General features: G+C 38.2%; 1 long non-coding RNA gene across 1 annotated transcript in view; it reads right to left on the reverse strand.

Moving 5' to 3' along the window:
* The window catches only part of LOC102162881 (uncharacterized), a 90157-nt gene that overhangs the window by 54308 nt on the left and 20423 nt on the right, over nt 1–15426 (reverse strand). Inside the window, exons 2-3 of the long non-coding RNA XR_014824921.1 lie at nt 11668–11860; nt 10599–10680 (exon numbers count right to left, since the gene is read on the reverse strand). This is a non-coding gene — a long non-coding RNA (uncharacterized LOC102162881). The remainder of the gene's footprint in view (nt 1–10598; nt 10681–11667; nt 11861–15426) is intronic.

Consider the following 15426-nt stretch of genomic DNA (forward strand, 5'->3'; position numbering starts at 1 on the left):
ACACCAAAGTGGTTCAGTTATTTGTACGCATTATATATATACATATTCTTTTTCAAATTCTTTTCCATTGTAGGTTATTACAAGATATTAAATATAGTTTCCTGTATTATATGGTACATACTTATTGTTTATATCTATTTTATATATAAATAATATGTATATGTTAATCCCCAAATCCTAATTTACATGCCTCCTGCCCTTGCTATCCCCTTTGCTAACCCTGTGTTTGTTTTCTATGTCTGTGAGTCTATTTCTGTTTTGTAAGTACATTTGTACCATTTTTTTAGATTCTACATATAAGTGATATCATATGATGTTTGTCTTTCTCTTACTTCACCTAATATGATAATCCCTGGGTCTATCCATGTTGCTGCAAATGGCATTATTTCATTCCTTTTTTCACATCTTCTTTATCATTCATCTGTCAATGGACATTTAGGTTGTTTCCATGACTTGGATATTACAAATAGTGCTGCTATGAACATTGGGCTGCTTGCATCTTTTCAAAGCAGTGTTTTGTTTTCTTTCATTTTGTTTTTCATATATATTGATCTGGGAGTGGAACTGTTGGGTCATATGGTAGTTCTATTTTTAGTTTTTTGAGAAATAGAACAAATAATCTTAAAATGTACATGGAACCACAAAAGACCCCAAAGAGCCAAAGCAATCTTGATAAAGAAAAAAAAAGATGTAGTCATAATGCTCCCCAATTTAAAATGATATTACAAAGCCATAGTAATTAAAATAGTATGGTATTGGCTAAAAACAGACATATAGATTAATGGAAAAGAAGAGAGAGCCCAAAAAGTATGTGGTCAATTAATCTATGACCAAAGAGCCAAGAACATAAAACGGAGAAAAGGCAGTCTCTTCAAAAGTGGTATTGGGGAACTGAATAGCCACATGCAAAAGAATGAGACTTGACTATTATCTTACATCAAACACAAAAATTCAAAATGGATTACAGATTTGAATGTAGGACCTGAAACCATAAAACTCCTATCAAACATAGGCAGGAAGCTCCTTGACAGGAGTCTTGGTGAAGTTCTTTTTAAGCTGACATCAAAACTAAAAGCAAAATATACAAGTGGGATTACATCAAACTAAAAAGCTTCTGGATGCTTCAAGGAAAGCATCAACAAAATTAAAAAGCAGCCTACTGAATGGAAAATACTTGCAAATCATATCTGTCAAGAAAAGGCTACTGTCTAACAGATGGGATATGCTAGACTCAGGGATGATCCACATCTCAGAAGGATGGAGCAGGACTGCGCAAGATTTCATCATGCTACTCAGAACAGTATGCAATTTAAAATTTATGAATCATTTACTTCTGGAATTTTCCATTTTATACTTTCAGAATATAGTTGACCATCGAAACCTTAAAGCATAACTGAAAACTATAACTGAAACCCCGTAAAGTAAAACCATAGATAAAGGGAGACTAGTGTAAGCACTCCCTTGCTCATTGCAGCATTATTTACAACAATCAACATGTGGAAACAGCATAAGTGTCCATCAGTGGAGGAATGGATAAAGAAAATGTTGTATACATATACAATGGAATGTTATAAAACATTAAACAGCAATAAAAAAGAATGAAATCTTTCCATTTCTGTCAATATGGATGGACCTCAAGGGCATTATACTCAGAAGAAAAGCTCATAGATGAAGATACAGAGAACAGATTGGTTGGGTAGGGGTGGCAGGGGAGAAATGGCTAAAGAGGATCAAAAAGTTAAAAAAAAAACAAATGTAGAATCAATTTCCCCATCCACTGAGTCTGGGCTAGCTTTTGACTTGTTGTATCCAACAGAATGTAGAAAAAGTAAATGCTTCCACTTTTTATCTTTTGGAACACATCCCTGAGATTGCCCATTGAAGAAGTCCAGTCTAGCCTACCAGGAGAAGAGGCCCATTGAGAAGAGTTGGTCCTGTTGAGTCCCCTTAGCCCAACCAGTTGACAGACTTCTTCAATGCTGAGCAAGGCCATGTTAGATCATCCAGCCCCAGTTCAGATGCCAAAAGTTCTGTAACTGCGCAAATAACCCCAGAAAAGACCAGCAGAGGATCCCAGCCCAAATTGCTGACCACAAGATCATGAGCTAATAAAATGGCTGTGCTTTTAAGACACTATATTTGGGGGTGGTTTGTTGGCAATAAATTAGCAATATACCAAGTGTGGTATGGGGGTCGGGATTTGAAAACAAAAAACAAAAGCGAGGGAGGAAATAACTTGTATAAGGATTACTAGTGGAGGCATTTTGCTGAGTATGGTTGGTCCTCCCAGAGTTAAAGCCTTGGCCTCTGCTTCGAGATCCTGAAAATATAAGGGAGAGACAAGACATGTGTCTATGAAAAGGATCAGGAAGATATGTGGGGCACGTGAGTGATCCAGGCAGGAGGTTCAGAGGAGAGTCCCTGACTGAGGAAGCCAGGGAATCTACTCCAGGGTAGGTAGGGGTTGAACCCCTGCCAGTTCCGACAATGAGAGCCTTTAATGCCTAAGGGACTTAAATGATCTGAAAGAAGACTGCATTTCATAGTGGCTACAGTGCAGGCTGGGGAATCAAATGGAACTGAGTTTGTTTTGCATTCTGTCTCTGCAACTAACTAGCTTTATGGCCCTGTGCATATTTCTTGACCTCTCTATGCCTCTATTGCCCCATCTATGAAATGAGAGTAAAAATAGTACCTCTCTTACAGGATTGTCACGAGCATTAAAAGAGATTAGTGGAGCACATGTGCAGTCACTCTGAGTATTACCGTGAATACCATCATTTTCTTATACCTCTATGAACTTAATTTGATGTACCAAAGTGTGTAGGGAGGCAGACTGCACTTCTGTGGATAGGCCCAGACAACAGGCATCCCTCATCCCTCTAAACCAGCAGCAGACACTTATGAAGAACATTCTATGTGCCAAGAACAGATACCATTTCCACTCAGGCTATTCAGAAACTGCCAGAAGGGAGGTGAAGGGAAATAAATCCAATGTGATTGCCAGGGAGAACACAGATTTCATTAATGTTCTACTTCGCAAGGTGGGTGGTAGTAACATAATTCAGGATTTTTTAGATTATTTTTTAAACATGATATATATGTTATTTTTACCCTTCTATACATGCTTTACATAAATTTTGAGAGGAAAAATATTTAAGTGGGTAGATATACATCAAGAGTTGAAAAAGTGGGAGTTCCCTTTGTGGCTCAGCGGTCAATGAACCCAACTAGGATCCATGAGGACGAGGGTTCTATCCGTGGCCTCGCTCAGTGGGTTAAGATCCAGCATTGCCACGAGCTATGGTGTAGAATGGCAGACAGAGCTTGGTTCCAGTGTTGCTGTGGCTGTGGCTGTAGTGTAGACCAGCAGCTACAGCTCCGATTCGACCTCTAGCCTGGGAATTTCCATATGCTGTGGGTGTGGCCCTAAAAAAAAAAAAAAGAAAAGAAAAGAAAAAAAAGAGTTGAAAAAGTCTATGTGGGCCAGATTTGATGAAGTGGACCACATTTTTTTTTTTTTTTTGGTCTTTTTGCTATTTCTTTGGGCCGCTCCCGCGGCATATGGAGGTTCCGAGGCTAGGGGTCGAATTGCAGCTGTAGCCACCGGCCTACACCAGAGCCACAGCAACAGAGCCATGTCTGCAACCTACACCACAGCTCACAGCAACGCCAGATCCTTCACCCACTGAGCAAGGGCAGGGATCGAACCTGCAACCTCATGGTTCCTAGTCAGATTCGTTAACCACTGCACCACGATGGGAACTCCCACATTTTTAAATGTGGAAAATGTCATATTAAAATCCAAATTTGGGCCTTATTTTGAAAAATTGGAAGACCTGACAACACTCGGTGCCTCTCAGAACTGAAGAAACAACACCATCTGAGTTTCGAGTATTTGCTGAAGGTCCCCCACATCCACTGCTTCTTATTCCCCCTCAAATCTGTATCCCTTTTCATTCAATTTTATAATTATCAATTCTATTTTTAATGGTTATGTATATAATTTAGCAATTCTACAGCAAGCAATCTCATCACAAAATCTGTGTAAAATTTTACAGTTACCCCCTTAGGAAATTGCTCAGAAATAGAACATGTGAGTCAAGGGATATTCTCATTTAAAATTTTCAGAGGTATTGCCCTCAATTTGTACCAATTTAAATTCCCACAGAATGTATGAGAATACCTCTGGTCTCTTCCTATAGCCAATAATGAATATCAGCAATTAAACTTTCCCACACAACAGATGAAAACTAATAGCTAATTATTCTTCTAACCTGCACTGATTTAAAGGTTAGCCATTTTTTTCATGTTTATGCCCATTTCCATAGTAAATTGTCTATTTATATCTCTGGGCCTTCTCTCATCATTTCTTCATGATTTATCAAATACCCTCATGTATCAGAGGTATTAATTGACAGTCCCTATCAGCTTGCCACCTATCTTTAAACATTGTTTACAATGGGCATTGAGAAGGGTTGTCACATAGAGACTTTTAATGTTATTAGTCTGATCTGATCTATTAATCTTTTTAAGGGTCAACAGAAAATTTTAAATACTGACTAGGTATTTTTTTCTTTCTTTTGCTATGAAAATAATATGTTCAATGTGTTTAAAAATTCAAACAGTAGAGGAATATTTAAAGAAGAAAGTAAAACTAACTAAAAATCTTACCATCCATGGTCTATATTTAGAATATACCAGAAAAATAAAGCTTTATTTGCAAGTTTATTGAGACCCTTGGAGGAAAAACAAATGTATACCCTTATCACTATCTTTGCTAAACAGAGGAGATTTGCTGGTGAAATGCGGTACTACTTTTAACCACCACAATATACATATCTTGGCTTGCTTAAAAAGTAGCCACACAGGGGCAGCTTTCTCATCTTTCATCCTGAAATCAAGTGGCAGAGCTATTCTCAGAGCTGGCCAAGCAGCAAATGGCCTGTGAACCACTAGTGACTCATCAATGACCAACTACACAGGCAGCAGAGCGTTTCCCCTTGTTCTGATGGGCTTTCAAGGCTCAGTCAAGGACTCTCACCTTGGTCTGCCTCTTCCTCAGTCTTCTGGGAACATAGTGAATGGGCCATGTTAGGGAAGACAAAGCATAGGTATTAAACAGTAATAAGAGTCTAAGCAGCGTATGAGGAAAAAAGGCCAGTAGCCTTATCCAGTACCTTCAATGCATTATCCCCCCCATCTTCTTTAGAGATTTTGGTCTTAGAATGATTTTACATAAAAGAACCCAATGAGTTTAAACTCAATTTTCTTTTCTCTAAACTCATTTATAAACTATTTCCACATCTCTAAATCCACTTGGGAGTACACATATTTGATACAGGTACAACTGTACAAATATTCTATTATGTGTTCTACATTATTCATCTGAACAATCTGTTATGTACTTTTCAGTGACCAAAAGAAGTCACTGAAAACCCCTGGGAGGTTTGGGGTTAATATCTGCAAACTATTACATTTAGAGTGGATAAATAACAGGGTCCTACTGTGTAGCACAGAGAACTATATCCAATATCCTGGGATACACCATGATGGAAAAGAATATAAAAAAGAATGTGTGTGTGTGTGTGTGTGTGTGTGTGTGTGTGTGTGTGTGTATAAAACTGGGTCACTTAGCTATACAGTAGAAATTGGCACAACACTATAAATCAACTATATGTTAATTTTAATTTTTTTAGCTTAAAAATTGTAAAAAGAGTGCCCAAGCTTTTATTTCTAGTAGCTCTGTAGTACTCCAACTTTCTATAATAAGTTTTGCGATTATTTGTTTAGCTATTACTCTCTTCTTAAACACTTGAGTTGCTCTCAGTCATATGCCCTTTAAAATTCAAGACATTGTCTGTACAAAGTACTTTTTGGTTGTTTCCTTGGGGTTTATTCCCTTGAGGGATAAGCCTAAGGTGAAAGGTTATCCACAGCTTTACAATTCAAGTGAGTAGCACTTTCGACAAAACAGCTACAGTCTCATCATGTGATTTCCTTTCATCAGAGTTACTTTCATCAATACTAATGAAGGAATAGAGAAGAATTTCTCTAGTGAGAATCACCCAGCCGTGGCCACCACCCATGGCCACTGCTGAAAACCCATAGACTTTTTGCTCAAATTCCCTCAGACATAGGCCCTTGAAAAAATTTCTCAAACGTTTAAGTCTAACCCATCCACTCAGAAAGAAAGAGATACTCTGTGGGCAGCTCTCCTTTTTGCTAATCTCAACACACTGCTTCAGATCAGTCACAGGGCCTCCAATAGACTGACTGCCTTAACCCCAAAGCAGACAGCAGACACTGCCACACAGTTCTGGGTCAACCCTCACAGACATCAGGTTGCACTCTCTGGAACATGCCCTCTTTACGTGGGTCATCCATGAGCAGTTTGGCCAGGGGCCTGGCATCTTCAGAATTTGTATAGTCCATCTTGTGAAGACTGCCAACCCTGCCTTACCCTTCGTATAACACCCAAGTCCAAACACTACTTCCATCAATGAATAAATATCTTTTGAGAGTTTACTTCCACTCTTGGCCCTTAGTAAATTCTCAACAGAGTAGCCAGCATGATCCATGCAAATGTAGATCAGACCTTGCCTGACTTCTGCTCAGAACACATCTCTCCCCTCCCCAAAGGCTCCCCAAACCAAAGGACATCCAGTAGCTACAAGGCCCTATGCAGCCTGGCTCCCTGTTACATATTTGACCATTTCTATCTCCTACCCACTCTGCTCTAGACACAGTGGTCCTCTTGCTATTTTCTAACACATCAAATCCCACCCCCACCTCAGGCTTTCTGCCCTCATTCTCTCTACCTAGAACATACTTTCCCTAGAAAGCAATCAGCATATCTCACTCTGTTTCCTTAGGTATTGGCCAAAGGCCTTATCTCAGTGAGCCTTCCTTGAACCCAGTATGAAATTGCAACCACCTTGCTCTTACCACTTACTATTCCCCTTTCCTGCCTTTTTCCCCCTTGACATTAATGCACATACACACTATATTACATATACACTCATTACACGCATACCTAAGTGCTTATAGTCAGTCCCCCCTGCTATGCTCTAAGATCCATGAAGGCAGAGATTTCTGTCTATTTTATTCTCTGATATAGCCTCAGTGACTCCCAGGCTGACTCACTGACACATGGCAGGCATCATACATGCATTTCTTTGATGAATTACTATAGGCCTTGAACAATGTCAGGCATTCCAGAGATAAAAAAAAATTTACAGAAACAACACCTGTCCCCCAGAAACTGTTGGTTTTTTGGGGGAATTTGATAATTGCTGATACCTTATACTTATAAAGTCAAATTTCTATGGCTAACACCCTAGAAACTTCTTAGTTCCTCTTAGACACTATGACTGTACCTAAGGGACAATGTCTCCAGGAGGAGGGTAGCTTATAGGTTGTGGTTTTGTGGCCAAACCACTTGGTTTCATGTAGGCATTACTAGCTTGGATAAAGATTTTAGCTTTTTTTTTTTTTTTACTCATTTGTGATTTTTCTATTACCACTGATTTTTTATTAAAATGGCAGAGGACAATAATTATCAATCTTGGATTATATGTAACCCTTGAGTCAGAAAGGCCTATAAAACAAAGCATCTAACTTAACTTTTAGAGAAAGTTTGTCTTGATTCAAAACCATACCTAAAACATTAGGATAACTACTACTTTTACAAACAAAAACAAACCAACAAGAGATAAAATAGCAACTGTTGGAGAACTCTTGGGAACTGCTGGTGGGAATCTAAAATGATGCAGCAATTATGGAAAATAGTATGGAGGTTCCTCAAAAATTTAAAAATGGAACTACTATACCCTCCAAAACTGAAAGCAGGATCTCAAAAGACATATTTGCACCCCCATGTTCATAGAAGTATTGTTCACAATAGCCAAAGGATAGAAGCAATCCAAATGTCCATCTAGGGAGTTCCCACTGTGGCTCAGGGGGTTAAGGATCTGGTGTGATGCCACAAGCCATGGCATAGGTCATAGATGCATCTTGGAGCCAGTGTTGCCATGGCTGTGAAACAGGTTTCAGCTATAGCTCCAATTTGATCCCTAGCCCAGGAACTTTCATATGCCACAGGTGCAGCCATAAAAAGAAAAAAAAAAAAAACAATAAAAAATAAAATTTAAAAAAATGTCCATATACAGATGAATGGATAAGCAAAATGTGGCATATACTTATAATGGAATATTATTTGGGCTTAAAAGGAAAGAATTCTGACATATGCTACAACATGAAAGAAACTTGAGAACATTGTACTAAGTGAAATGAGCCAGTGACAGTGTTTGGTTCCACTTACATGAAATACCCAGAGTAGTCAGACTTACAGAAACTGAAAGAAGAATGGTGGTTGTCAGGGCTAGGGGGAGGGGAAATGGGGAATCTCTTAATGGAACAGTTTCAGTTTGCAAAATGTAAAGGTTCTAGAGCTTGATCACACAACATTATGAATATATTTAACACTATAGAACGGTACACTTAAAAATGGTTAAGATGGTCAATTTTATGTTACTCAAACTTACTACAATTAGATTTTTTTTCATTTCAAAAAACATATCTAGAAAATAAGAGAAATCTCTCTGTTAGACACTTGACTACCTGGGAACTAGCTCCTTCTTGTGCAAGCACATTGGTCTCGATATATCAAAAACAATTTTTTTCAAAGAAGATAAAACATCAGCAGGTACAGATGGTCTGCAGTGGGAATATCACAATAATCAAAACTTCCTCTGTATCTGACCCTTCCTCCAATTCCTGAGATGATTGTCTTCTGATGGAATCAATAGTCCCTGAGGGAGGAGTGAGCCAGAGAACACCTTTCACACCTAGGGTCCACCATCTACTAATGTGACCTGTCCACAAGTATTACTCATTCCCAAGAGAGGGTGCCTCCTAGAGAAGATTAAGCAGAGATCTAGACCTTGAGGCTTAATTAAAGATTGACCAGTAAGTAAAATTTCTTCTTACTGCAGGCAGAGGACCCAGGGTGAGGATGACAAAGAGGCATAATGGATAGTAGTGTATATGTCAGTGCTGGTTTCAGTGGGGATTTCAGTGTTTGGGGCCTGGAAGTGTGAACAGGAAGAATCAGTGATAGAAGGGAATTCATTATCTTTGGGGAAATTATTTAATCTCTCTCAGCTCAGCTTTCTCATTTTAAAAAATGGAACTAAAACGACCAACCTCACAGAGTTGTCGTGAAGGTGAAAAGGAATTAACTGAAATGACCTATTATGTTGACTAGCATATGAGATACGTAGTAATTATTAACTCTCAGTATTAACACTGGAAATCATGAAAATGTTGTGGTCCAAGGCAAGGAATTTTAATTCTAGCCTGTAGAAATGCAAAGTCAGTAAAGAATTCTTTTAATCTTTTTTTAAAAATTAAGAGCAATGTATGATTAGATGTACACTTAGAAAAAGAACCATCAGATAATGTTTTAGAAGTGGACAAGATCAGAGAATAATGAAAGGAGACAGGTTTGAAGGCTAACACAGTTTCCAGGTGACAAATGAGGGGTGTGTGAACTGAAGAATGAGTAGTTGCACTGTAACTGGCCAGAACATCCAAACGGATCATGTTTATTCTAGGGCAGCAGGAATGGGAATATTCAAGTGAGCTGGGAAAGGCTTCTTTTTGTTTAATGCTGTGTCTCCCAAGAGGAAAAGCAATAGCAGTAAAAATGATAAATAAAGCTTTCCTGCCCTAGGCCCTCTAAGCAAGCTGCCAAGGTCTACATGGCTACGCAGAGAGCAGGCTGACAGCAAGGTCTTCTGAAATTGAACTTCCCAGAGCCTGAAACATAGGCACTGTATATGAAGATGTAGGAGAGACCATCACTGAGAAGATTCTCCTTGAATTGTTCACTCACAGCTCAAAGTAGAGGCTGCCTCTTATTTAGCAGTGATTGATTACAGGTGAAATAAATTCCTAAATGGACCTGGGTGTTTCAAAAATCTTCTGTATGATCCTACTTAGATATAACAAGGATTTTTAAAATATTTTCACTAACAGTACTCTTTATTTAAATTAAATCACACACAGACCCACAATATATAAAATACATAAAAGGTTGAACTGTTTTTGAATAAATATGGAGGGTATGTGTTTTCAGGTTGGCATGGGGAAGATGGAGGGGGGAGGAAAGAAATTTCCTCTCAACAGCCTTCCCCATGCTCCTGGAAACCGGTCTGAAAACCTCTTATGCAAAAATAAATAAAACTTTTACTGTTGGGGAGTTCCTGTTGTGGCTCAGCGGGTTAGGAACCTGGCTAGTGTCCATGAGGATGCAGGTTCGATCCCTGGCTTCACTCAGTGGATTAAGAATCCGGCATTGCTGCAAGCTGTGGTATAGGTCAGAGATGTGGCAAGAGTTCCACATTGCTATGGCTGTGGTCTAGGCCAGCATCTTCAGCTCTGATTCAACCCCTAGCCTTGGAATTTCCATATGCAGCAAGTGTGGCAGCCATAAGACAACTTAAAAAAAAAAAAAATTTACTCTTGCATAGGACACAGGTTTTTCAGTTTGGAGCTTGATTGGGAGTACAAATGTAAAAGAATGGACTTCTCACCTCACCTCTTCTTTGTCTTCTAGCCTTTACGCAGAAGTCAGAAAACATTCATTCCTCGAGGTCAGAGCCAAAGCAATCACAGCTAGACAACAAAGAATTCTAGTCACATAAGTTCTAGTCATGCATATTTCCAGCCTCAAAGTATTCTTCTATAAATCCGTTATAAGCCATAGTTTTGTGAGATGTGGCTTTTTAAATATTAAAAACAGAAGTTCTACTGTCTTGTGCCTCCAGCAGCTGGAGTGTGCGGCACCCCAATTTGCCTTGTCCCAAAAGAGATGTGCGTATTTTCTATACACTACGCATTGGCCAGAATTAGCTATGCAGCTCCAAAGGCAGCTTGGAAATAAAGGGAAACACATAGACTCTCTCATGAACATTAGCTCTCTAAGTCACCACTGAATATATTTTATAATAATTTTAATTATTTTTAGAAATAGGTCCCTCTTTCAAGATAACTTTGTAGAATATTGGAGAAAAATACAAGTTTACTTAGGCTTAGTTTACATATATTCTTCCTGTGCTTATAAATCCACACATTGTGGGTTATACTAAAAATTCTTTCTACACTAAAATTCAGGACATAAATTAGACAACAGTGAAACAATTTTAGCCAATTTTAACTCAATAAAATGTGAAATCACCTTATGAATTATCCCTTTATTCAGACATGCCTCACTCCAAGATCTATTATAAAGGCAATTATTTCATTTACCAAGAAACAACAGTTATCTATAAAGCTTTTTCCAATCAAGTCAGTGTACAATGATTATAAAGTGGGCATAGGATTTTTTTTTTCTTCGCTTTTCCAGAAAGGAAGCAAATTCAGTCCAGGGCAGTGGTTGGGGTTAGACATCATCTTGACCATCAGAGCCATGATTTGGAAAGATTAATCTGATGAGCATACACTGCATGAGTTGAAGAAAGCAGCTAAGCGTCCAATACTAAAGTTCAGCTGTGAGGTAATGATTGAGTGCCACTTCACAAAAGAAAACTTCATGACCAGTGTCAGGCTAAGATAGGGACAATTCAGTCTATGGTTTCTAAACCTCATTAGAATAGAAGTTACCATGCAGAGTTGAAGTCTCAGGACCAATGGATCTTCCAGATTCCCCTTCCAGTCCATTGGTGGCTTCCCTCAAGTCAGAGGAGATAAAGCTGCTGTGGGGCTGACTGTGCCACAACCACAAGCCCTGACTCACACTATTGGTAAACAGAGCAGAAGTCCTGTCACGAGGCTTGGGGCTTGCTGAACAGGAAGTCTGAAATAACAAATCCCAGAGTTTAATTTAGAAGAACACTTACAATGTCAAGCTTATGAAATAGCACTTCACTGCCATTAACAACAACAACAACAAATGTGGTGACATTTCAAAAAAAAACTACAGACTCTGTGCTTTTTTTCATTCTTAGATCATCTAAAGATGAAAATTTTAACTGGAGAGAAAGCTACATTGTTAGTTACCAAAATTTATGACATTCTTAATTTTTGGTAGAGGCATCCTCAAGGGTAATGATTTTTATCAAAAACAAACAAACAAACAAACAAACGTTTCAAACATTTAAGATTTTATTTATTCTACCTGTGGTCTGAAATAACCACTTGTTATTTTGGAGGGTTTTGCATTTGTTGGTTTAATAGATTAATTTGGTTTTGTGTGAACTGGTGTTGAAGTCAAAAGGCTCAAGGGTTTACAATATAAAAATAAGTTCTGTGAAGACAGTAGATTCTTGATTTTTTTCTACTCTAAGATTCCCCATTAAATGTAATAATAATAACCCAACCCAATAATAATTAGAGACAGAAGAAAAAAGTGGAGCGCAAGCTTAACACAGTAAAATCCCACCTCCATATGTTCCATTCGTGGAGCTCTGTTCCCCTAACACTTTTCTAGGGAAAAAAAAGCAAGCCATTGCACCCCTCTCCCCACTCCTGCCCTTCCTTCTTCCCCCAACTTCTTCCCCACCCCCCCACACACATGTGCACACACATACACACACACAATCACACAATCACTCCTTTCATTGAAAATGATAATTCCCACAATAAACATGCAAGCTTAGATAAAATGTTCTTTAGACTTACCAATAATTTGCTGATGCTTCCCATTTTTTTTCTTGAAAGAATGGGAAGGAAAAGAATCTTAAGTCTCATTAAGGAAATGTAGATCTTCACTGTGCCAGTTCAGTGAAGAAAAGCAAATTAGAGTCCTCATTATTGAAAGGGGAATGTAGTTAGAGGCAATAAAGTATAGATAAATGATGAAAATAGTATCAAAGGCTTGCGTAAACATATGGCTTGTGAACTTATAAATGGGAAATGATGTCTCACTAGAAGACAGCATGTCTTCTTTGGAGAATTGTCTATTTAAATCTTCTGCCTATTTTTTTGATGGGGTCGTTTGTTTTTTTGGTACTGAGCTACAGAAGGTGTTTATAAATTCTGGAGATAAATCCCTTGTCAGTCGATTCATTTGCAAAGATTTTCTCCCATTCTGTGGGTTGTTTTTTAGTTTTGTTTAGGGTTTCCTTAGCTGTGCAGAAACTTTGAAGTTTAATTAAGTCCCATTTGTTTATTTTTGTTCTCATTGTCATTACTCTAGGAGGTAGATCTGAGAAAATATTGCTGTGGTTTAGGTTGCAGAGTGTTTTGCCTATGTTTTCCTTTAAGAGTTTTTTAGTGTCTGGTCTTATATCTAGGTCTTTAATCCATTTGGAATTTATTTTTGTGTCTGGTGTTAGGAAGTGTTCTAATTTCATTCTTTTACATGTGGCTGTCCAATTTTCCCAGCACCACTTACTAAAGGGACAGCCTTTTCTCCATTGTATATTTTTGCCTCCTTTGTCATAGATTAGTTGACTGTAGGTGCACAGGTTTAATTCTGGGCTCTCTATCCTGTTCCACTGATCTGCATTTCCGTCTTTGTGCCAATACCATATGGTTTTGATGATGGTAGTGTTGTAGTATAGTCTGAAGTCAGGGAGCCTGATTCCTCCAGTTTCATTTTTCTTTGTCAGGATGGCTTTGGCTATTCTGGGTCTTTTGTGCTTCCAAACAAACTTTAAGATATTTTGTTCTAGTTCTGTGAAAAATGTCCTTGGTACTTTGATAGGGATTGCACTGAATCTGTAGTTGCCTTGGGTAGTATAGTCATTTTGATAATATTGATTCTTCCAATCCATGAGCATGGTATGTCTTTCCATTTGTTTGTGTCATTTTTTATTTCTTTCATCAGCGTCTTATAGTTTTCAAAGTATAGGTTTTTGCCTCTTTAGGTAGGTTTATTCCTAAGTATTTTATTCTTTTTGATGCAGTGGTAAATGGGATTGTTTTCCTAATTTCTCTTTCTGATCTTTCATTGTTATAGAAATGCAGTCAATTTCTGTGTATTAATATTGTATCCAGTGACTTTGCCAAATACATCAATGAGCTCTAACAGTTTTTTGGTAGCTTCTTTAGGATTTTCTAGGTAAATAGTATCATGTCATATGCAAATAGTGATAGTTTTACTTCTTTTCCAATTTGGGTTTCTTTTATTTCTTTTATTTCTCTGATCACTGTGGCTAGGACTTCCAAAACTATGTTGAACACTAGTGGTAAGAGGGGACATCCTTGTCTTATTCCTGATCTCAGTGGGAATTCTTTCAGCTTTTCAGCATTGAGAATGATGTTATCTCTGGGTTTGTCATATACGGCCTTTATTATGTTGAAGTAGGTTCCCTCTATACCCACTTTCTGAAGGTTTTTTATCAGAAATGGGTGTTGGATTTTGTCAAAGAAGACAAATGGATGGCCAAAAAACACATGAAAAGATGTTCAACATCACTCATTATTAGAGAAATCCAAATCAAAACCATTATGAGGTACCACCTTACATGGGCCAGAATGGCCAGCATCCAAAAGTCTACAAACAATAAGTGCTGGAGAGGGTGTGGAGAAAAGGGAAACCTATTACACTGTTAGTTGGATTGTAAATTGGTGCAACCACTGTGGAAAACAATATGGAGATTCCTCAGAAAACTAAAAATTAGAACTACCATTTGATCCAGCAATCCCACCCCTGGGCATCTATCCAGAGAAAACCATGACTCAAAAAGAGGCATGTACTCCAATGTTCATTGCAGCACTATTTGCGATAGCCAAGACATGGAAACAACCTAAATGTCCATCGACAGAGGAGTGGATCAAGACGATGTGGTACATATACACAATGGAATCTTACTCAGCCACTAAAAGGAAAGAAATAATGGCATTTTTAGCAACATGGATGGACCTAGAAATTATCATGCTAAGTGAAGTCAGTCAGACAATGAGACCCCAACATCAAATGCTATCACTTACGTGTGGAATCTAAAAAACGGACACAATGAACTTCTTTGCAGAACAGATACTCACACAGAGACTTTGAAAAACTTCAGGTTTCCAAATGAGACAGGTTGGGAGGTGGGGGGATGCACTGGGGTTTGGGATGGAAATGCTATAAAATCGGGTTGTGATGGTCGTTGTGATGATTATTGTACAACTATAAATGTAATAAAATTCATTGAGTAATTTTTAAAGCCCTTAAGAAAAAGAAGACAGCATGTATGCACTAAGAATAAGCCATAGGAGATTGAGCTCATTTCAATTTTTGAAAATTTAACCAATGAAGGAGAAGGAAAACCCCATGGCTATAGTGTATCTAGGTTTCATGAGACGTGCTATCTTTCATAATATCCATGAATTCTGGTTCTGAGCTGGATGCCAATACAGATTGGCAACTTAATTTAGAGTTGAATGGCTACATCCCCCAGATACAGAATCCATGCCCACCTGAGTTAGTTTTCT

This window comes from Sus scrofa, chromosome 13 (assembly GCF_054392235.1).
Source record: "Sus scrofa isolate SSC_HxYL_T2T_F1_AM1 chromosome 13, Sscrofa_HxYL_maternal_Yorkshire_Landrace_v2.0, whole genome shotgun sequence".
NCBI classification, from domain to species: domain Eukaryota; kingdom Metazoa; phylum Chordata; class Mammalia; order Artiodactyla; family Suidae; genus Sus; species Sus scrofa.